General features: G+C 36.4%; 1 pseudogene; it reads left to right on the top strand.

The window, feature by feature from the left end:
• The first annotated feature begins 1,889 nt into the window (after positions 1 to 1,889).
• Positions 1,890 to 8,054, top strand: LOC150055372 (heterogeneous nuclear ribonucleoprotein A1-like 2; annotated as a pseudogene).
• The last annotated feature ends 15,241 nt before the right edge of the window (positions 8,055 to 23,295 follow it).

Raw genomic sequence — 23,295 nt, 5'->3', positions numbered from 1 at the left:
TGCTTTGCTGAATAGAAATTCCTTTGTGCAACTGCTTAAAGATAATAAAATATTTAAAATACAAAAAAGAAAGAAGTCAGTAAATTTGAAATATGTAATGCTCAATCTAACGTTAACTAGTTAAATGACCTGAACTTTTATGAAGCCTAATTCACTTATCTTAAAAAGAAAAAGGAAATCTAGGAGTCCTGAGGACTCTCCATTTTGAAAAATAAATGATTTTACTAGGGATACATTTTACCATATTTTCAGGCCACAATGTAAACAGAAAGACACATTTGGTATAAAAACTTTCATTCCCATAGACATAGATGATGCATACAGAGTAAGCATATATATATATATATATATATATATATATATATATATATATGGAACTGTAGACTTGACTTTCTAAGAAACTCAAAGTTAAGGTTGGCAAATTTGCAATATGAAATAACAGGGAATACTTATATGCACATATGTGTGTAGAAGGAAGGGAAAAATGAGATAAAACATGTGAAATGTTTTCCTAAAAATCTCAGCATGTGCTCTATCCAAGGAGTTGAATGAACAAAACAAAAACAAGAAGGAATTGCTTATTAATTATCTTACAAATAGAATTTCCGTGAACTAGCACTGCCTCAGTTAACTTTATAGGAAGCGCCAACCAGTATTGAAGCCAGGTTCCTGTCTTCACCCCAGTGATAAATTTGCTAAATTCTTCACATTCCTTAAAAGATAAGCTAGAAAATATTAGGGGAAAAAAACTTTCCTAAGTTCATTACATTGCTTTGATTAGTCAGAGGTGGAAAATGACATGGAAAATATTCTGATATTTATGAAAAACCTTAAGAGTCAAAGGAAAATGGGAAGCCTTCTGGAAATGGTTTCCTATGAGATAATCTGAGCAGTTGTTTTTCTCTTCCTCTCAGATAAAAATGTTTCCATTATGAAGTCTGAACCGAGCAGTAATTTGTTATGCTGTCTCTAGTGATGATGCAGGAGATAAAATGATGTTTTCAAATCATCCTGAGGCACAGCCCAAGTCCTCCTTGCCCCTTCTCAAAGATGAAACTTTGGCTTGAGTCTATTCATGACTCAGAAAGCAGTTCTCTATCTAAAATTCTTAATGATGTCACTCTATTCAGTCCATAAAGTACAAAAATTTAATCAGTACTTTGCCCCTTGTTGGAAATATTTATGTGAAAATGTGTATGTATGTAAAGCCAGGAACAGATTTGGAATCTGTTCCTCACAACAGACACAGAACCACCAGTGCACCACACTTTCATATTCTTTCCATTCTCTGCAATGAAAAAAATCATACTTAGTAATATAGCTAGAAGAGACAACCATGTGTGCTAGTATTACAGAGTCCTATTTGGTTCTGTAGCCTTGGGTATTTCCTGCATGGCTTGTAAGCTGCCACTTCCCAAAATCCTTATAAAAATATTACAAAATCTTGAACATTTATAATGAGACTTGTGTATAGCTAAAAATCTTGTCCTGCATACCAAAATCTTTAATCTGATGCAGATATGATTGTTTGGTCTTCAGAGATTAAAGAGATATATTTTTAATTTGCTTGCAGATTCAAAATATTCTAATATAACAGTAGCTGCAGATAGAAATGAAGGTATGTTTACAAACCAATGACATTGTCCACTGGAATAAAAGCAGTATTCATAAATGGAATCTGAACACTCTCAAGAAGCAAGAGTGCCTGTATCCACGTGAGTGCAGAGGTTTAGACTGGATTGTTGAGACAACTGAGAAACTGTGGTAGGCCTTTAAAATAAATGAAATGTGACTGTAATTTTCAGGTACCCCTGAGGCAGATATCAGGAACATTGCAGTTTGAAGCCAGCTTGGGCAAAACCTCATTTTAACGAACAAGCTTAGTAGTTATGGTGATAGACATGTGTTATCCCAGTCGTTTGGAAGGCAGGGTAGGAAGAACATAAGACCTTTTCTGAAAAATAACCCACAAAAGCAAAAAAGCGGTGGCAGCATGGTTCAAATGGTAGAATCTGGCCTAGCAAGATGAAATCCTAAATTCTGAAATTCTAATTTCTGTAAATAACAACAATAACAAACAAGTTTTAAATTTCAATAACATTGCAGGTTAGGGCTCATCTTGTTGGTGAGAGTTTTTCCTAACAAGAATTATTTGAAGAAGTTAGAACTACCCTTTCCATCTTCTGCAGCCAATGGGAGAAAAGAGAAAAATGGAGAGTTTAATTTATAGCGATTCTTGCTCTTTTCCTTTTCCTTCTCCCTCTCTCCCTTCCTGCCTGTATATATGGGATGTTTAGCTGTGTCACATCCTCCCAGCCTTAATGGACTAAAAGCTCCCAGTAAGCAAAATTAAATTTTCATCCGTTGATTTCTTTCAACTATTTTGTTAAAGCAGTAAAAAACTGAATAATCCTATATCAGTCAACTTTTGACCTTCATCCCCTATGGCACAAATGATATCTCTCATTTACATTCAGAAAATGTATTTTCCTGAAGAAACCCCTGAAAACCATTCTTTTCTTTTCTTTTGTATTCACACGTGTCATTAATCTTGACATTCATTTCTCTGTATTTTTTTCTTCTGCTTAGTGTTTTGTACTTCTCCCTACAGACTGATGTTTGTTATCTAGGTTGTAGTTAAGTTCTACCACAGAATGACACAGGCATATTATCCTTGCATTAAAACTGGGACTCTGCTGGTGAGTGTGTCTCACAACAATCAGTGAGGTGATCAGACTGACATATCTTCCAGGCAGCTATCAGTGAGATCTCAGGTGATACCTTTTTGGTGGTACTGCAGATGGAATTTAGAGCCCTGTGCTTGCAAAGAGGCTCTTTACCATGTGTGACATGCCTCTGGTCCCATTTTGACCTTGGTAATGTTCCACACAGCATCTTTATTTATATACACGAGCAGCCTAGGCTGCACTCATCCTCCAATTTACACTCACATGTCTCTGAGGATGACAAGCACTCACTACTGTGCCTGGTAATTGTGAATTTTTATGCCTCTACTGGCATGAAATTGTGATTCGTCAATCTGTTTCCCAGGTAGTTAGGATTATAGGCTTGAGACTGATTCCTAGACATTTATTCACTTTGCTTTTCTTCAGTAGCAGCAATATAATGGCTTCCCATTTAAATAATCTCTAGTTTACTTATTAATTTTTAATATTTTCATAATACACATAGAAAAATACCTTGGTTAGGAGGGACTGGTAGTTGATTACTGTAATTCTTACTACTCAGGAAGCTGAGAAGTTTGAGGTACAAAGCCATGCAGAAAAGTCTATGAAATTCCATCCTTAAAATTGCCAGCAATGAGCCAATCCAGAAGCATGGTTCAAGTGACAGACAGGCAGATATGTGCAAGCAAACAGCAAGAATAAATCTCTAAGTGCATTCTCAGAGAGGCAGAGAGAGATGAGAGAGAAAGAGGGGAGGGGAAAGAGGGAGGAAGGGAGGGAGGGAAGGAGGAAAGGAGGGGGAGAAGAGGAAGGAAAAGGAGGGAGAGCGGGAGAGGGAGAGAAGAGAGAGAGGTGAGAAGAATCCTTTGGTTGAAAGTATGTTCAGTTAAACCATCAATTAAGATTTTGGGCAGGAAATAGAGCAAAAATCTTGATACATAAGGCCATATAATGTGAAGCTAATTGAAAGGACCTCCAGGATATGGAAACAAAAGCCATATAATGAATGATTGTTGTCCTTAATGTACTATGTTGTTTCTCATCTCCTTTGCTGTCCCTTGGTTATCTCATATTGGTATAGTATCTCACTTTGTTATCTGATATATTGAATTTATTTGTATTTGGATATTTGAAATTTGATAGGGAAGGGGAAAACCAAGACGGGTGGGGGGTGTGTGGGGGGGGGAGAGAAATGGGTACCAAGACATGTGAAAGGGTATCAATGTACGTGAATTAATGCACCTTCTATCTGGCAAATATCATGTAACCCTTTTACTAATTACAATAAAAAAATTAAAAAATAAATAAATAAATAAAAAGGTTTTGGGCAGGAATGAAAATTTCATATTACATTATGAAAATACTTTTGTAAATCTCATTCATTCTAACCAATTCCCTACTCTTAATGCTATCATTGTGTCAATGCTCTCTATCAGAAGTGTTTCATGCATACTAAAATCAATTACAGTTTATGCTCCAAGACTTTTATCTATCATAATCTATTTTTTAAAGTTGAAGCTATTCTTTTAGATGCTTTATTACTCATAGTATATTTACATGATAATCACATCAGTATAAAGCACTGTCTTATTATAACTTTAACATAGATGTTATAATGGATTTTAAGGCATACTTAAGCTAGGTACCAATCACTCGCATCTGTAATCATAGCTGTTCAATAGCCTGAGATCTGATCAAGGTTCAAAGCCAGGTTGGGCAGGAAATTCTGTGACTCTTAGTTCTAATTAATTGAAAAAGTGGGAAGTAGAGGAGACCTCTAACTTGAGCAAAAATACTCAGGGACAATGCCCAAGACCTGGGTTCAAGCCCCAAATGCAGCTGTTTCCTGCAAATAATATTATAAATTTTTGTGGATCATGGGACTTGAACTCGGCCTGGGTATTGTCCCTGAGCGCTTCAGCTCAAGGCTAATGCCCTACCCTTGAACCAATCCCCACTTCCCATTTTTAGAAGTTATTTGGAGACAAGAGTCTCAGGTCCTTTTGTACCTTGGCTGGCTTTGAATCTCAATCCTCAGATCTCAGCCTCCTGAGTAGCTTGGATTACAGGCGTCAGCATTCTTGCCAGGCAACTGACAACTGTAGTGGTATTATTTTTCTTCTGGAAAATATGTACTGTGAGTTGACTGTTATTAGTTTTTACACATTAATACCTGACTAAAGTCTGAGTCACCTCAGAATATTTGCACAACCATTTTCTAAGCAACACTAAACAACATCTTTTTTAATATTTTTATTGTAATTAATAAAAGGGTCACATGATATTTGCCAGATAGAAGGTGCATTAATTCACATACATTGATACCTTTTCACATGTCTTGGTCCCCATTTTTAAAATAATGTTTCAAGTTAAGTTTCCTTGACCATACAGGTAATATAAATAATAAATATCAATCTTCAGTGATAGAAGGAAGACATATAAATATATTTTATTTTCCCTAGATTCTGAGAAAATAAGATTTGCATTCAGCTTCTAGGCACCTGTAACTTTAAGATCCTCAATGCAAGCTTACTTCCCATTTTACCACTCTAACCACTTGCACTCTGCCCTTGCTTTCTAGGGAAAACAGATTTTGTACTGATATTTTACCTATCATATTTAAGATGCTTGCATTAGAAGGAATTATTGTTTGTCTAGAATTATCTAATTATCAATTCTTAGTCTACATATGGAGAATTAGTTAAATGAAAGATTGCCATTAGAATATATTTATTCGCTTTAAGACAAAATTCATCTGACTTTATTTATATTCAAATGTAAGACATCTTCAAGAAAATGAAATATGCTAGTAAGAAATATCAGTTAAAATCTTAGCAAGACAAACAAAAATGTGCTGAGAAAGATAAAAGGGCCTGAAACCATAGGATATCCTAAAGGAAAATGACAAGATTCCATTTTAGCTTGATAAAATTAGAAGACATATATATTACATATACAAATTATGTTCTGGTCGTACGACACTTGGAAGAAAATACTCAAGCTATTAGAACTTAGTCTGAAACTGTTAGGCTTTTAAATTGACGACTGCTACTGAGAACTGGGTCTTAGTAATCTTGTGCACAGCCTCATTATTCTACTCCAGTATTCATTTCATTCCAAATGACAGGCATTTAGTATGTTCATCTTTTCATCTGAGACCAGCCTGACCCAAGGCAAGGAGTTCTGATATAACAAAATAAGCCTGGGTTGTTCTTTGTGCTTAGATATGTCTTACTATTATTTATGTTGTTTATTTGCTCTCTTGCTATGAATAGATGATTGGGAAATTAATTTATATGGCAGTTTCTTAGCAAATATTCATTAACATAAAAAGCTATCCTGAAAAAGCTTTGGATCAGGTAAATTTAGCAGTCACCAACAAACTGCAAGAGGTATCATTGAATAAAAGTTGAATCAATTGATTTATGAAACAAAAGAGAAGGGGTAAAGCTTAAAGAAAAGAGTGTCCATGGTTAGTGGACTGATCATGAATCCATCTTGTGAGATTTTTGTTATAGGTGTATTTTCTGACCATCACCAGTGTGTGTGCTGGGGCTCCAGCCCACCCCCCCCACCTTATTTGTTTTAGATTATCCCTCCTGACCAGAGTTCAGGTTCAGCCCCACTAAATATTTCCTCAGCCAAAATCTCTCAGAGAAGACCTCATTCTGTAAGACTACCTCATGCTCTGAGAATTACAAGGGTCTTTTTCTTGATGTATAGGAAAAGTGTTTACCCTATATTTAACACAAAGGTATTGTCCTTCACTGTGGCAATTTCAATGCATTTTGTAAATAATTTATAGAACTTAATAAATTAAAGTCTGCTAAAGTAGTTTCAGTATAAATACTGGGGACTCGGAATTTGTAGACTCAGAGTATTTTCTTCAGGTTTGACCTTGAATTTTAAGGTTTCCTATTAATTTCTTTAATTCCTGTCCCGCGGCTTGAACTCCTGAGTGTACTGTTCCTAAGGTTTATCTACTCACATGTAGTGCTCTACCACTCGAGTCAACAGCTCCAATGGTTGTAGCTTTCTGGTGTTTAGGGTTAAGAATCTCATGGACTTTCCTGTTTGAGTTGGTTTTGAAGCTCAGTACTCAGATCTCAGCTTCCTAAGTAGGTAGGGTTACAGATAGGAGCCATGGCACGTGGCTCCCTTTCTTTCTTTTTTTTTTTAGAGCATACTGTTTTAGTCTATCCTAAATCTCATCAGTGAAGAATTGTTTTATGAGTGGACATGAATGTATTTTCTGGTTCGTGAAGTTACGGCCATCTAAACTTATTCAGGCTTACTTTAAAAAAAAATGAATCTTGCTTTCTCTTCGTGGCCATGACTGAGGAAGCATCACTCAAGTGTCTCTTCCCACCTCCCTCTTGCCTTCAGGCCTAAGTTCGAGTCTCCTAAGGAGCCCTTAACACCTGTGGAAGCTCTTCATCAGGGGGTTGAACTTTGAAACGACCGATGAGAATCTGGGGAGCCATTTTGAACAATGGGGAACCCTCTAGGACTGTGTAGTAATGAGAGATCCAAACGCAAGACGTTCCAGGGCCTTTGGGTTTGTAACTTATGCCACTGTGGAGGAAGTAGATGGAGCCACACAAAGTGGAAGGAACAGTCGTGGAACCAAAAAGAGCCACCTCCAGGGAAGATGCTCAAAGACCAGGTGCCCACTTACCTGTGAAAAAGATTTTTTTGTCAGTGGCATTAAAGAAGACACTGAAAAACACCACCTACGAGATGATTTTGAACAATATGGGAAAACTGAAGTGACTGAAATCAGGACTGACGACCATGACTCCGTGGACAAGATTGTTATTCAGAAATACCAGACTGAATGGCCACAGCTGTGAAGTAAGGAAAGCCTCAACAAAGCAAGAGATGACTAGTGCTTCATCCAGCCAGAGAGGCCGAAGTGGGTCTGGAAACTTTGGTGGTGGTCATGGAGGTTGTTTTGGTGGCAATGACAATCTTGGAAACTTCGAGGTAGCTTTGGTGACAGCTAAGGCAGTAGGGATGGATACAACGGATTTGGTAGCTGTAGTAGCAGTTTTGGAGGTGGTGAAAGCTACAATGATTTTGGCAGTTATAACAATCCATCTTCAAAGTTTGGACCCATGAAGGGAGGAAACTTCGGAGGCAGAAGCTCTGGCCCCTATGGTGGTAGAGGCCAATATTTCTCCAAATGAGGAAACCAAGGTGGCTGTGATGGTTCCAGCTGCAACCATAGCTATGGGAGTGGCAGAAGGTTTTAAATTACTGCCAGGAAACAAAGCTTAGCAGGAGAGGAGAGCCAGAGAAGTGAGAGGGAAGCTACAAAAGATTTGTGAACTCAGCCAAGCACAGAGGTGACAGGGCCTAGCTGCTACAAAGAAGACATGTTTAAGAAAATACTCATGTGAATGGGGGGGGGGGGAGACAACTCAAGGACTGTATTTGTGACTAATTGTATAACGGGTTATTTAGTTTCTGTTCTGTGGAAAGTGTAAAGCATTCCAACAAAAGGGTATTCATGCAGACTTTTTTTTTCCTTTTCTTTTCCTTTTTGCACTCATGTGGTTGATTGCTAAAGGTAATAATCTGATCATGATGCTAAATAAATGTCTTTTAAAAAAATTGAACCTTGTGAGGGAATCCAACTCCCTGCTATGAAATTTAGCATCACAATTAATCCAATTACAGATCAAACTACACCTACCGTTTTGACCCCAATATATCCCATGAATATAGTTTGTACTTGTTAGTATACTGTTGTTATTCTATACTACTTTTGTCTATGACAAACCTGCCCCTCTTATACAGACTACAGTTTCTTCTAGCCCTGTTCCTACAGAGATATCAGCCCTTGTTTTAATGTTGGAAATTTCTTTCTTTAGCAGTTGTAAATTAAATAAAACTTGTCTATTCACTCTCCAGATACAACAAATAATATAGTAATGTTGAAGTTGGAGGAGAGTTAAGAGGCAGTACTGGTTAATTACTTGTTGGTGATTAACAAGGTACCACAGATTCAGATGCTCAAAATAACTTTTACTCCAAGGATTGGATAGGATAGGAGACTGAGATGATTTAACCTGGCCTACAAATCACATAGATACAGATGGGTCAATATTGAGATGTTTATCAGGCTATTTGCATGATATTGAAAGGTTTCAGTGTCCTGCTCTGATCCTTGAGTGTAGGGCTTAGATCACTGTGCTCTTCCTGATTTCCTAACAGGAACCAAGATTGTAACTAGAAGCCCTCCCAATTTCTTGCCATTCTCCAAAGATTGCTATTCATGATGTCAAAGTAGTCAAGAAAACTATTACTCTAGTTTGCAAATTGAAGATCTTATATACAATAATATAATCAGGAAATTAACTTTTCTACTGCCTTTTCCTTGTACTTTTGGCTACAAGCCAGTCATAGCTTTAATTGAAACTCTAAAGGCCGAACATAACTCATTGAGGGTAAGGAGGGCATTCTAGCATTTGTGCCTGCAACCTAGAAAACCTGAAAGAAAAAGAGGTATGATGGGCTCAGAAGTGGGGTCGAGAGAGTGAGAGAAGGTAAAAGAAAACAAGATCAGCTCAAGAATGAATATTATGCGTAAGTCAGCATGAAATCTATTATTTTATGACCCACTAATATATATTAACCATTAAAATAAAAGAGATTTATAAAAGAGAAGGAATTAAAACTATGACTAGAAATTCTCCTCAGAAAAATGTAAAAAAATTTTAGCAAAAATTGTATTACAAATGCATATGGTTTTGGTGGAAAATATTCTATATGAAATAAACTGAGGGACCAGGAGTTTGGCCTAGTGGTTAAAGTGTTTGCCTAGCATGCACGAAGACCCGAGTTCCGATTCCTTGGTACTATATACATACAAAAAAGCCGGAAGTGGTGCTGAGGCTCAAGTGGTAGAGCTCTAGCCTTGAGAAAGTCCAAGGACAGTGCTCAGGCCCTGAGCTCAAGCCCAGGACTGGCAAAAAAAAGAGAGAGAGAGAGAGAGAGAGAGAGAGAGAGAGAGAGAGTGAGAGCTCATGGACGGTGTCCAGGCCCTAAGTTCAAACCCTAGGACAGATACAAAAAGTAAAATCAAAATAAAAAAAAATAAATAAACTGAATCACTTATGTCTAACTAACTAGATACTTGTTTCAGGTTCCCATTTAAGAGTGCCTTGAATAATGTTATTTATTTTAAAGTTAATAACATTTAAATCAATGTATAATATTTACATATCAGATTGTCCTCTGATGACATGCTAAAGAGGGAAAAAGCAGATCCTCGTCTAAGTTATCAAGAATTCCTCTGTCCCACTGTCTTTCAGCTAAAAAGTCAGTTTCTTTCTGCCACTGAATTAAAGGGAAATATTAGCTCTTCAGGATTTTAAGCCTGCTGATATTTGCAGTGGAACAACAGTATCATTCCTACTGTGTCTCCAGCTTTTTAACTTCAGACCTTGAACTTGGCAGATTCTCTAATACTGAGAACTAATTCCTATCTGTCCCTCATTCTGTTTTTCATGTATATTAGACAAACATGCATGCATTCATAGATGCACACATAGACTATAGGATGTTTGTGTAATTACAAATAAACAACTGATTTTTAGATGCTGCTTCTATGCAGAATTGATTAATACAATTAATTTGAGCATGTCATATTTACCAAGTATCATCTAAAAATTCCCTTGTTAGTCATCAAGTATGATCAAATAAACTGCCTTATTTGGATAGAAAAGTTTGCTGGTACTTTAAATGAGAATCCCACCACATTTATGGCTGTCTTATTTTCATAATCTAATTCACCTGAAAATATGAAGTCACTCAAATGCTTTTATTATCACACATGAGGAAAATCTGATTTGGAAACCTGTCGACTGTCTGTAGAATCCTGTTTTCTCCATATTTGGCTTTCAGTAGGTGAGAACTAATGGAATCTGCTTTGTATGATCAAACTGAGATTACTTTCTGGCATTTGGAGAAGAAAATACAGTTATTTTTACTTTGGAGGTTAGTTTTGGAATGATTCAATTTTTTGAGTTGTTGATATATTTTAGATATGAGGCCTTTGTCCGTTGTTTGGTTGGTGAAGATCTTCTCCCACTCTGTAGGCTTCCTGATTAGTTTACTAGCTATGTCCTTTGCCATACAAAAGCTCTGCAGTTTAATGCAGTCCCACTTATCCAGCCTTTCTCTGATTTGTTGTGATTCTTGGTCCTTATTAAGAAAGTTTCGACCTGTGCCAAGGAGGCCTAGCACAACAATGTTCATTGCAGCACTATTCACCATAGCAAAGATATGGAACCAACCTAGATGTCCCTCAGTTGATGAGTGGATCAACAAGTTGTGGTATTTGTACACAATGGAATTCTATGCTGCTGTCAGAAAGAATGACATCACCCCATTTGTGAGGAAATGGAAAGACTTAGAAAAAATTATATTAAGTGAAGTAAGCCAGACTCAAAGGAACTTAGGCTCAATGGTTTCCCTCATTTGTCATAATCAGTAGAAACCTTGGGCTCTACTAGCAGAGTTTTATAATTTTAATGCTTACACATAGGCTTTCAGTGATCTTGAATTGTTTGTATATCTGGCATTATATCTGGGTGTCTAAATTTGTTTTTGTCATTGGATAAACAGTTTTTCCAACACAATTGACTAAAGAGACTATCTTTCAAGCTAAGTAGTATCAGTACCTATTTTCTTTGGTCCTAATATGTAGGGTTATTTCTGGAATCTCTATTTTGTGTATACCTCTGTATACTTTTTCTATTACTAATCCTTCACTATTTCTTTTACTGTGGGATTGTACTTAATTTAAAATTCAGACAAAATGTGAATTCTCCAAATTTGTTCTTTTTCAGTCCAGATGGTTTTTACTACTATGAATAATATTTTATAATTTTTCTGAACAAAAAATGGAATTGGGGTTTGATTTAGATTCAGTCTAGCGTATATTGCAAGAATACCCATAACAAGTACTCTGATCTATAAACATAGGAACATTTTCCATTTATTTAGCTATTCATTTTTTTCCTGCAATGTGGTTTTGTAAATTTGATTGTGAAACTATTGCAATGTTTTTACTTTTTCATTTTCTATTATAAATACATTTGTTTTACTAACTCTAGAATGGTTATTTCTAGTGTCTTGATTACTCTACATTAATCTTTTCACTGAGGTTTGATGAACAAAGTCACTAGTTCTAAAAGTTTTGCTTTTGGTGATAGTTTTAATGGTGGAGTTACCCTGAAGTTTTGAGTATGAATTATAAATGACACATCAGAAACATTTTTCCTTTTCACATCCAAACTCAATGCCATATATTTCTTCTTTCTGAATAATTGCCTTTACTACACTATTTAGTACCATTTTAACTACAAGGTTTGAAAAGATACTTTCTGGTCTGACAGGGAAAATATTGTTCTTTCACATTAAACATTCAGCTAGTTATGGGTTTTCAGATATGGTGAAAAATAAAAAAAAAACTTCAGTTCTATTTCTAGTTTATAAAGTTCTTTTTAATCATGAACAGGTCACATAAAGGCTCAAAGAATGATTTTGTATCAGTTGATATGAGGTGTAATTTCTTCGCTTTATTCTAGAACAGAAATGTTATTGATTGATTCATAGATACAAGGTGTTTTGCAATTGTTCATCCTCCAAAATTTACTTCTTCCCTCCCTGTAATGCACTCAAACTGCCCCCACAATAACATGTATATAGGATATGTGAATATAAATCACTGCAACCAGTATAAAAATCAATTTGGACAGTTCTCAAAAAATAATAATTAAACTATCATACAGTCCAGTGATGATACTTTTAGTCATGGGTCATAAAAGAAATGTAAATCAAAATAAAACTGAGTTTTCACTTCATTCCCATTAGAATGACCATCATCAAGAATACAAATTGCAACAGATGCTGCTGAGACAGTTTGTATATTATTCTTGGAAATGAAAGTGAGCACAACAACTTTGAAAATCAGTATGATTTTTTCCTCCAAACACCAAAAGTAGAACAATTCCATATTACCATTCTTAACTCTGTATTGGAATGAAGGTTGGTTGGGTAATAGCAGGGGCTACTTTGTACGCCTTTTCATTACAGCACTGTTCATGAGAGCAAATCTCTGAAAACTGCTGAGAAGCCCTCCAAAAATTGTTAAAGGATCAAGAACATTTTACTACATATATATGTTTATATATGTGAGGGTGTGTGTATGTACATATAGTAATCTTATATAATGGGTAAACAGAACAACAAGGAAGTCAGTCTTACTTAGGTACTGAATATGCATGTGTGAAGTACCATCATGAAACTCCTTTGAATATTTAGAATATATTTAACAAGTTCAGCATGACTTGCATGAAGAATAACATGGAACAAGTCCTTTATGGTATGTGAGTATTACTGGCAGGAAAGAGGGCAAATATAGTGAAAGAAAGTAAAGGAGCTGGGCCTGGAGTTTGGCCTAGTGGTAAGAGTGCTTGCCTAGCATGGATGAAGACCCAAGTTAGATTCCTTGTACCTCATATACAGAAAAAGGCTGGAAATGATGCTATGGCTCCAGTGGTAGAGCTTTAGCTTTGAGAAAGCCAAAGGACAGTGCTCAGGCCCTTAGTTCAAGGCCCAGGACTGGCAAAAAAAGTAAGTAAATGTGCTATAAATATGGTGTGTGTGTGTGTGTGTGTGTGTGTGTGTGTGTGTGTGTGTGTGTAAAAACAAAAACAGTGGTTGGGTTTCAGTGGGTTGTGCCTCTAATCTTAGCTACTCAGGCGGCTGAGGTGTGATGATAACACTTCAGAGACAGCCTGGAAAAGATGTCCATTTATGCCATCCTCCCAAAATCCATTATAAAACCAAAGTGGAACGCTTTCTTAATTAATAATTTGCTAGCTGTGAGCAAAACATATCTGGGACAGCACCTTGGCCCTGACTTGAAGTCCAGTGGAGGGAGGGAGAGAGGAGGGGGAGAGAGAGAGAGAGAAAAAGAGAGAGAGAGAGAGAGAGAGAGAGAGAGAGAGAGAGAGAGAGAGAGAGAGAGAGAGAGAGACAGAGAGACAGAGAGACAGAGAGACAGAGACAGAGACAGAGACAGAGACAGAGACAGAGACAGAGGGAAACAACTGAAACAAAAAAAACCAAACTTAAGGTGTGTAAAGGGTCACTCTCAGTAATTGGCTGGAACAACTGGTCTTTCAAAATTATGGTTATTGAAATAAAGTTGCTAGTGAAATTACTGACATAAGTTGAACTTTTGGTTTATTTCCCTCCCTCCCTTTCTCCCTCCCTCCCTTCCTCCCTTGCTTGCTTCCTTTCTTCCTTCCTTTTTTCTCCCTTTCTTCCTTTCTCTGTCTCTGTCTCTGTCTCTCTCTTTCTTTCTTTTCTCTCCTTTCTTTCTCTTTCTTTTTATTTTTGCAGAAATTTCAGGGTTTGAACTCAAGGCCTCACCCTCTCATTTAGCTTTATTGCACAAGGCTAGTGTTCTATTACTTGAGCCAGACCTACAGTACAGCATTTTTCTGCTTAATCGGAGATGGTGCCTCATGGATTTTTCTGCCCAGCTTAGCTGCAATCCTTTATCTTCCAGGTCCCAGCTTTCTCAGTAGCTAGGACTATGATGTTTGCTACTAATATTCAGCTTAGTGATTTCTAGGATTGATCAGCACCAAATATGGGGGAAATTAGAAATATTTATTTTCAGCAGTGAAGACATAAAGTGCAAATTCAAGGCATGCATCAATTATGCCAAATTTCTGTCTAGATGAACTAACAGGAATAATTCCCATTAGCATAGGGACAATTATTATAAGAATAAAAATTTCAGACATGAGAAAGGTATCAATGTGTGAGACGTAAAGCATCTGCTACCTGACAAATGTAACTATAACCCCTTTATACATGATCCCAACAAGAAAATTTTAAAAAATAAGAAGAATAAAAATTTCAGATACTCAGTTTCAGTTCTCTGCAAGATATCCAGAAAGAAAATCACCTGAAACTAGAATAATCCACGAAGGTTTATATTCTGCCAAGGCTTTCAAAGCAATAGCACAGAGACAATAACAAAACATAAGTCAAAGGAAACATTTTTAATGGCACAATGGGGAAAAAAAGACCACTACCACAAATATCGGATAAACACAAATACATAAGGATTTAGAGATCAGCAAAAGAGCCTAATAAATAAAGATGTAAGAAACAATGAAGAAAGAACATTGATGTCTATAGATAGATATTTAATTTTTCTTTGTCTTTCTTCCAGAAGAAGGACACAATTCAATTCGTTATGTGATCCATAAAAGGTGAACAAGAAATGGAAAAATCCTGGCCAGTATTGACCTAATCCACAAGTGGATCTGTGAAGACCCTGACAAATGTGTTTTGGGAGAGTGATGAATTGGAAGGGGTGAATGAGCCGAAAATGTTCATGAAAGCCTAAGTGTAAATAATCACTGGAGGCAGTCTTTTGATTAAAAAAAGATGTTTTTAAAAAATTTTTGTTTCCCAGCGAAAAAGACGAGAGCAAACTAAGTGCTGACTAGAAAATTACACAAATGTTAGAGGTTTAAATTAGAGGAAAACAACACAGGTTTTCAAAAGAAGCGTGAAGAAAAAGTAATACATCATTATATAATTTTCCCTAACTCTAAATTAGTGCATCACTGAAAATTCAAGGACTATCTGAATTGTCCACATAAATATCTATATATTTGTTGAGGGTTCCATTAGTAGATATTTTATTATAAAGACTCTGAAGATAGATTGTAATGTGTGACAAAGCTGTTACGTTTATATGAGATAAAAACATTGTAAAATGTATGATTCAGTTTTCAAATTTTTATTTATTTATTTATTTTGCTAGTACTGGGGCTTAAAATCAGGGCCTGGGTACTGTTCTTAGACGCATTTTGCTCAAGGCTAGCGCCCTGCCACTTGAGCACAGAGCCACTTCTGGTTCTTTCTGTGTATGTAGTTCTGTGGAATTGAACCCAGGGCTTCCTGCATGCTAGGCGAGCTTGCTACTACTAGGCCAAGCTCCCAGACCCTAAAACCTTTTGTATCAAAAGATGTTTGTGTACAATGTTCATTGCAGCACTATTTACCATAGCGAAGATATGGAACCAACCCAGATGCCCCTCAGTTGATGATTGGAGCAAGGAGATGTGGTATTTATACACAATGGAATTCTATGCTGCCTGCCGGGGCCAACCGGCAGCAAACCAGGGTTCGCAGATTGGGGTTCCTGAAATCGGGGGCAAGGACTAGGAAGAAATAGAAGAGAGACAGACACACCGGGTCCGGGATGTCCGCAGTCCAGCTAAAGACTGCCGCGTTTATTTTTCACTCCCGCTTCTTCCCTCCTCCAGACCCAGGGAACCTCCAGGTGTTACATTCATATGGTAATTCTCAGGTCATTTACATAGAATAGGGCCAGAAAACAATAAGACAATAAAGCCATCATCTGATGCAAGTCAAGGTACAGTTTGATTCCACTCTGGCTCCCAACAGCTGCCATCAGAAAGAACGACATAGTACCATTTGTAAGGAAATGGAAAGACTAGGAAAAAATCATATTAAGTGAAGTAAGCCAGACTCAAAGGAACATAGGCCCAATAGTCGTCCTCATTTGTCATAATTAGTATAAACCTTGGACTCTCCTAGCAGAGGTTTACAATAGAAAAAAACCTAGGGACATAAGGCCATATAGTATAACGCTAAATGAAAGGACCTCCAGGATGTAGAAACAAAAGCCATATAATGAGTGATTGTGCTATGTTATTTCTCATCTCTTTTATTGTCCCTCAGTTATCTCATATTATTACAGTATCTTACCTTGTTATCTGATATATTGTATATATGTTTGTTTGTTTATTTGAAGTAGGAAAGGGAAGGGGGGAAAACAAGATGAGGGGAGGGGGTGGAGGGAGGGATATGGAAACAAAAACATGAGAAGGGGTAGCAATGATTGTTAAGAAATACACTTTCTATCTGGCAAATATAATGTAACCCTTCTATTAATTACAATAAAAATATATTTTAAAAGTTGTGTGTGTCTGTGTGTGCGTGTGTATGTGTGTGTGTGTGTGTGTGTGTGACATTGATCCACAGCTTAACGTTCTGGCTTTAGTGGCAGATTTATGGTGAAAATGGAATTTTCCTGCTTATGCTGGCTAAAAAGCTAGATATTCCCATCTCAACCTCCTGAGTGACTGTTGTGGCTTATGGGCATTTTTCTCTAAAATGTAATTTTTACAAGAACTTTGCTACTCTGTATTTAAATTGTTAGTATTTATTTCAAACCACACTTTGTCTCCATCTCTGTTTCTACTGTCAATAAGCCATTTAAGAATATTCACAAATATTATGACATTTGATTCCCTAATTAATTCAGCATGAGACATTAATCATGCAAGAATAGGGATATTCTCTTATATAGCAACATAAAATTGTCATACTAGGCATATTTAACATTCATATAATACTTCTCATAATATACAACATATATTAAATTTTACTCAATTATCCCAGTAATTCCTTTTGTATACTTTGTGCTCTCCTCTCTCTCTCCTCTCTCTCACCCTCTCTCCTTCTCTCTTTGTGTGTTTATGTGTATATCTGTGTCAGTATTGGGGATAGAATCACAGCTTCATGTTTTTGTTAAACTTTTTCCTCACAATTGGCACTCTAACACTTGAGCCACACTCCAATTCCAACTTTTTGCTAATTAATTGGTGATTAGAAGTCTCTTAGATTCTGGTTGGATTCCCCTCACATTCATCATGGAATTGCTTCAAACTGAAATTATTTCAGCCCTCTGAGTAGTTAATACTATAGGAGAGATTCATTAAAACCTGAATGTGTATGTTTAAATACAGAATGCGAAAGATTTGTTCCTTTTATTTAGTGATTCTATATTTTTTAATTTCCTTTAAACAAGAAACTCTCCATGGACATTTACCTTTTTAAAAAGTCTTAATAACTTAGCATTAAAAATTAATTGCAGCTTGCTTTATAGAATGTCTCTATTTTTAGGGGGTAGGTAGGAGTGGGGAAGGCAAGAGATGATGTAAAAAAGAGAGGATATCATGTCTGTGTTTAGCCTGAGTTACTCCATCTTAGCCTGAGGAACTCCATCTTATTTGGACAGCCATTTTTAATATATTTTTATTGTAGTTAATAAAAGGGTTACATGATGTTTGCCAGATAGAAGGTGCATTAATTCACATACATTGATACCCTTTCACATGTCTTGGTACCCATTACCCTCCCCCTCACCCACCACCCACTCCCCGTATTGGTTTTCCCCCCTTCCCTAACAAGTTTCAGATAACCAAATACAAATAAATTCAACATATCAGATAACAAAGTGAGATACTGTAACAATATGGGATACCCAAGGGACAGCAAAGGAGATGAGGGATAACATAGTACATTAAGGACAACAATCATTCGTTATATGGCTTTTGTTTCAGTATCCTGGAGGTCCTTTCAATTAGCTTCATACTATATGGCCTATGTATCAAGGCTTTGCTCTATTGCAGATCTCTGCTAGTAGAGCCCAAGGTTTCTACTGATTATGACAAATGAGGGAAACCATTGAGCCTAAGTTCCTTTGAGTCTGGCTTACTTCACTTAATATGATTTTTTTCTAAGTCTTTCCATTTCCTAACAAATGGGGTGATGTCATTCTTTCTGACAGCAGCATAGAATTCCATTGTGTACAAATACCACAACTTGTTGATCCACTCATCAACTGAGGGACATCTAGGTTGGTTCCATATCTTTGCTATGGTGAATAATGCTGCAATGAACATTTTGTTGTGCTAGTGGATTTAGTATGCCCTAGATTCTGGATGGTTGGGTAAATGCCAAGTAGTGGAATTGCTGGGTCATAGGGGAGTTCTATGTTTAGCCTTTTGAGGCACTGCCATACTGCTTTCCATAGTGGTTGAATGAGTTTGCACTCCCACCAACAGTGCAGTAGTGATCCCTCCTGGCCACATCCCCTCCAGCATCTGTTATTATTCGTTTTCCTGATCCTGGCCATTCTAACTGGAGTGAGGTGGAATCTTAGAGTTGTTTTGATTTGCATTTCTTTTATGACCAGAGATGTGGAGCATTTCTTCATGTGTCTATAGGCCATTTTTGTTTCTTCTTCAGAGAAGACTCTCTTTAAGTCTTTGGCCCATTTTTTTAATGGGATGGTTGTTACTTTGGAGATTAGTTTTGGAGTGATTCAATTTTTTGAGTTGTCGATATATTTTAGATATGAGGCCTTTGTCTGGATAGCCATTCTTTTATGTATGTAAAAATATGAACTGACCTTGCCTGAAAAATAAAACTGAAACAAAACTTATTATTTAAGTTCAAATTGACTTGACGATGAAGAGACTAAACATTACTTACAAAACAGTTCCAAAAACCAGTTTTCAATAACAAGGCCCAGTAACAAGGTCGAGACAGGCCTGGTGGAGACATCCATTCAATAGAAGCACATAAGTAACTGTATTTTGTAACCAATCAGCCTTTAAAGCAGCTACGTAAGTTTGGTAAATTTGTAATTTGCTGTTGTACCCTATAAAATTTAGCCTGTGAGGCTGGGAGGGGTCATTCTCTCCAAGAGGGGACCCTGACTGGTCAGTCTAATTCTCAATGATTGGTGAGAAATAAAGCTTTGCTTAAACTTTAATTTTCTGTCAGTCTTGTTCCTTTGATCAAGGACCCTAAGAGTCTGAATTCTGGATATATTAGATTAAATGGATATTGGATTAATGGATGGAAATGTTGCAATGAAACATTCATTTGTACAAACAGTATGGATTAAAAATTTTTAAGATAAAAATATTCTATTTACTGATAGGAATAATGATCCAATGTTTCTCTCAATTTTCAGAAAATAAGCCTACGAATAGATGAATTTTTAAAAATTAAAATAAGGCCTGCGGTGGGATAATTAATCAGTGATTCAATTATAGCTGTAATTTACTAAATCAAAATAGGTACCAACATTCTAATTCCTCATTACTTATTTTTCTCTTGTGAACATCACTTTAGAAAAAAAAAACTACCTTGAAAGAATTAGCTTGAGGTTGAAGCCTTTTCAAGTTTTGTGGCAACTTAGGACACAAAAGCTAAAAATCAGAATCGTCTTTTCCAAGTTCATTAAAATTTCACCTCAGTGCTTGATCTTACATGCAGGGAAGGATTACTGAAACCCATTAAAAATAATAATGTTCCTTTCTGAATGGTCTTCAGGGATGTATATTTTAGGAGAATAAGCCACCTGTGTGGATAAAAAGGTCTGAGCCAACTTAACAGGCTTCGTTTCACATTCTGCCTCTTTATTATTTCAAAATGACACCTTTGCCGTTTAGAGGGACCAGTAAGGCACTGTTATAACTAAAATTGGATAAAATTCCAAGCTGTGTCAAAGACATTGTTTGAATTCACTTAAAAGTATTTTTATGTCACTGTTCACCAACTCACTTCTCCAGTCATGATCTGCCTGTGGCAAACTGTTTCTCTCTGGGACTGAAAAGATTACTCCCACTCATACTTCAATGACAGTGTGAATATTGACTTGAACTTACAAAGGTCAGGCAGTTCTACCAGTTAATAGGAGTGAGGAGAGCAGATTCCAGTCTCTTTGAAAGGAATTTAACCTTCAAATTGTAAAGCATGCTGCTTTACGGAGCCAATTTTGGCAAGTAAGAGGATGCTAACTTCTCTTCCTTCCAAAACTACTAACAGGAGCATAAAAGTTAAGGGGAAAAGAAAACACGCACATAAGGTAGCTGACTCACTTCTATGAAACAAAATTCACTTTGTACCTTGTTGCTATAATATACATATATATATATATATATATTTTTAAAGAGCATTGGAGACCGAGGCGAAAGTCTATGAGCCTGAAACTTTCATTGCCTTTTTGACTTTTAAGAACCATATGCTGTACAATGATAAGACAACACACATATTTTTCCCATCATCATTCTGACACAAAATGGAGAAAATAAAGGTTTATTCCCAGGGGTGCATGGCACCTCCTCACCTATCCCATGAAAAGTCCTTTTCTTTCTGTTCTTGTTTCCTAGCTGAGAGTTCAAGAAAGGCTGACATAATTTAAAGTCTCTGGGGATGCTGCCTATCTGTTAACAGCCAGGTCTCTGCTTCAGTGCAAGAAGAATGGGAGGGAAGTCACAGGACTGAACATGAGTATGAGACACTACTTTTCATTCTGATGGAAAGTAAAACCAATGCTTTTAATTTTTAATAAAACACATTTATATTGTGGCACCAAAAGGCAAAAAGTATGTGCTGCATATAAATGAAGATGATTCCCTAGTTTGTCTTGAGCACAGGGAGACAGGAGACAAAATGATGAAGTGGTCCTTTTACACATAATAACTGAGAAAGAGCAGTCCTGGGTGTCTTGGAAAGCAAAGCTCTCATGATTCCAGGACATATTTCAGAGATGGCATTATGGCTTTCACTGCTTTAAGTTTGGCATCAGCGAGATTTTAGATTGCGCTAAAATCATCCTTAATGTCCTTTCTGCCTCATCAGTGGGGGACCATTCATGTAACAAAGTGCCAATCAGGGACTCTTGTTCCATTTTAGCTTGAAGATATTACTGTGGAGGTTTTCTAAGAGCATGAGCTCTCTGCTTGAGATGCCCTTTATTATAACTCTCGTTAAAGGTCTGCTGACTTAGCCATTAGAAACCCGTAATGTTCTCAAGTACAAAAATTTGCTTTAAAATAAAGCTTAGCATACTAAGTGGGAGCCAGGGGAGCCCTGATTTTGATAAATTGGAAGGAAATAAAATAGTCATTTCAAGTTTTAAAAAAATGACAAAAATATAAATATCAAAGCTATTTGAGTTATATGTGTCATTGCTCTGATATCTCCAAAAATAGCATCATTAATTAAAATGAAGTTGGAAAGTAATTAGCTCATAATGTGAACTAATCAGTTTTGTAAGTTTGGAATATAAAAATGTAATTAAGGAAAAGAAAAATGAGTTACACATAGAATGCTTTTCTTGATTGAGGAAGTATCACTGATTTTTTTAATCAAATATTTTTCTGGAAATGAAAGAGTGGTGTTGTTTTAACAGCATTTTTAAAGTATTTTATTTCATGAGAAAATACCTCCAAAGCATGAGCTTTTTTCCTTGCAGGAATCTTAGTCTCAATTTATTTTAGTTGAATTCATCCAGAAGTAATAAATTATCAAAAATACAACAACAATCTACACATAGAGTTAAAGAAAGCATGGAGCTGCTATATATCTCAACATTTTAAATATAAATTCTTTATTATAAAAATGTTTTAGCCTGTTATTTTAAAGAAAATCCTAAAGATCCATTTTTCTTAAATATTATTGTTTTAAATATTTACACATTTTAAGCATGTGTACAATAGGTTCATATCATAACAGCCTTTCAACCACTGGCACAATTTTCCAGAAAAGAATTTAAACAAAACAAAATAATTAAATGTAAGTCTCTAGAAAATGGTCAGTGATTGAACAATTCTGGAGATAAGAGCTCTTCATAGCAAGATTTTGTATGCCAGTAGGAATTCATAAAGGACTCGTAATGCACAGTCAGAGACTGGATGAGACTGTCTACTGTTGGATAGGCTAGTCACCCCAGACTTTCTAAGGATGCAATTCTGGAGTTAAGAAGTATTGATTGTAAGCAAGCAAGGCTGGTATTGGGGCCTAGTGGTAGAGTTCTTGTCTAGCGTGCATGAGATACTGGGTTCGATTACTTGGTACAATGTACTCAGAATAAACCGAAAGTGGTATTATGGTACAAGTGGTAGAGCACTAGCCTTGAGAAAGCTCACAGACTGTGCCCAGGACTGGAAAGAGAGAGGAGAGAGGAGAGAGGAGAGAGGAGAGAGGAGAGAGAGGAAGGGAGGGAGGGAGGGAGGGAGGGAGAACTTAAATCAAGTATATAGAAACTAAACCATACATCAATAAGGAATTTATCTACAAATGCATTCCGAAGTTCAAGTAAGGCTGAATTTTCTCCTAGGGAATCTGGTTGGAATTGAAGATCTGGATGTAGCACTAGTGCTACTTGTCTTAAGTATCTTCCCCATCGTATGAGAGTTCAATTGCACCCTAGTCTAGAGTCAGACGCAAAATCTTCAAAACTTGTCTTTGGAAAGATATATGGATATATGAGTGAATGTATAAATGAAGTGAGTGGATGGATGGATGAAAGGACAGATGGATGATCATTAGCTAAGAAAGGATTGCTTTTTGACATGGTAAATATATAGATATTTCAGCTATAATTTGAAAATTAAAATCTCAGCCCAATGTATGTAAGTCTCCATGATACAAGTAATGTAAAGAGGCAGACTAATTTTGGTACTGTATATCACTGTTGCAGGACCTAGAGGAAACACATTCTGTATCATAAAATTCTGTATTATCCATGTTTTCATACATTCAGAGATAATCTTCATATATGTCCTCAAAAAGAAAGGAGACTCTTATAACCAACATTTACCTACACATCAACTTTCATTCAGTCTCTGACTTTTAAAATGTGATTTCAATTCCCATGAACTCTATAAATATTCTT

This window comes from Megascapheus bottae, chromosome 14 (assembly GCF_031878675.1).
Source record: "Megascapheus bottae isolate mThoBot1 chromosome 14, mThoBot2.hap1, whole genome shotgun sequence".
NCBI classification, from domain to species: Eukaryota; Metazoa; Chordata; class Mammalia; order Rodentia; family Geomyidae; genus Megascapheus; species Megascapheus bottae.
Note: the sequence above shows the minus strand (reverse complement) of the source record. Positions and strands in the feature narration are given on the sequence as shown.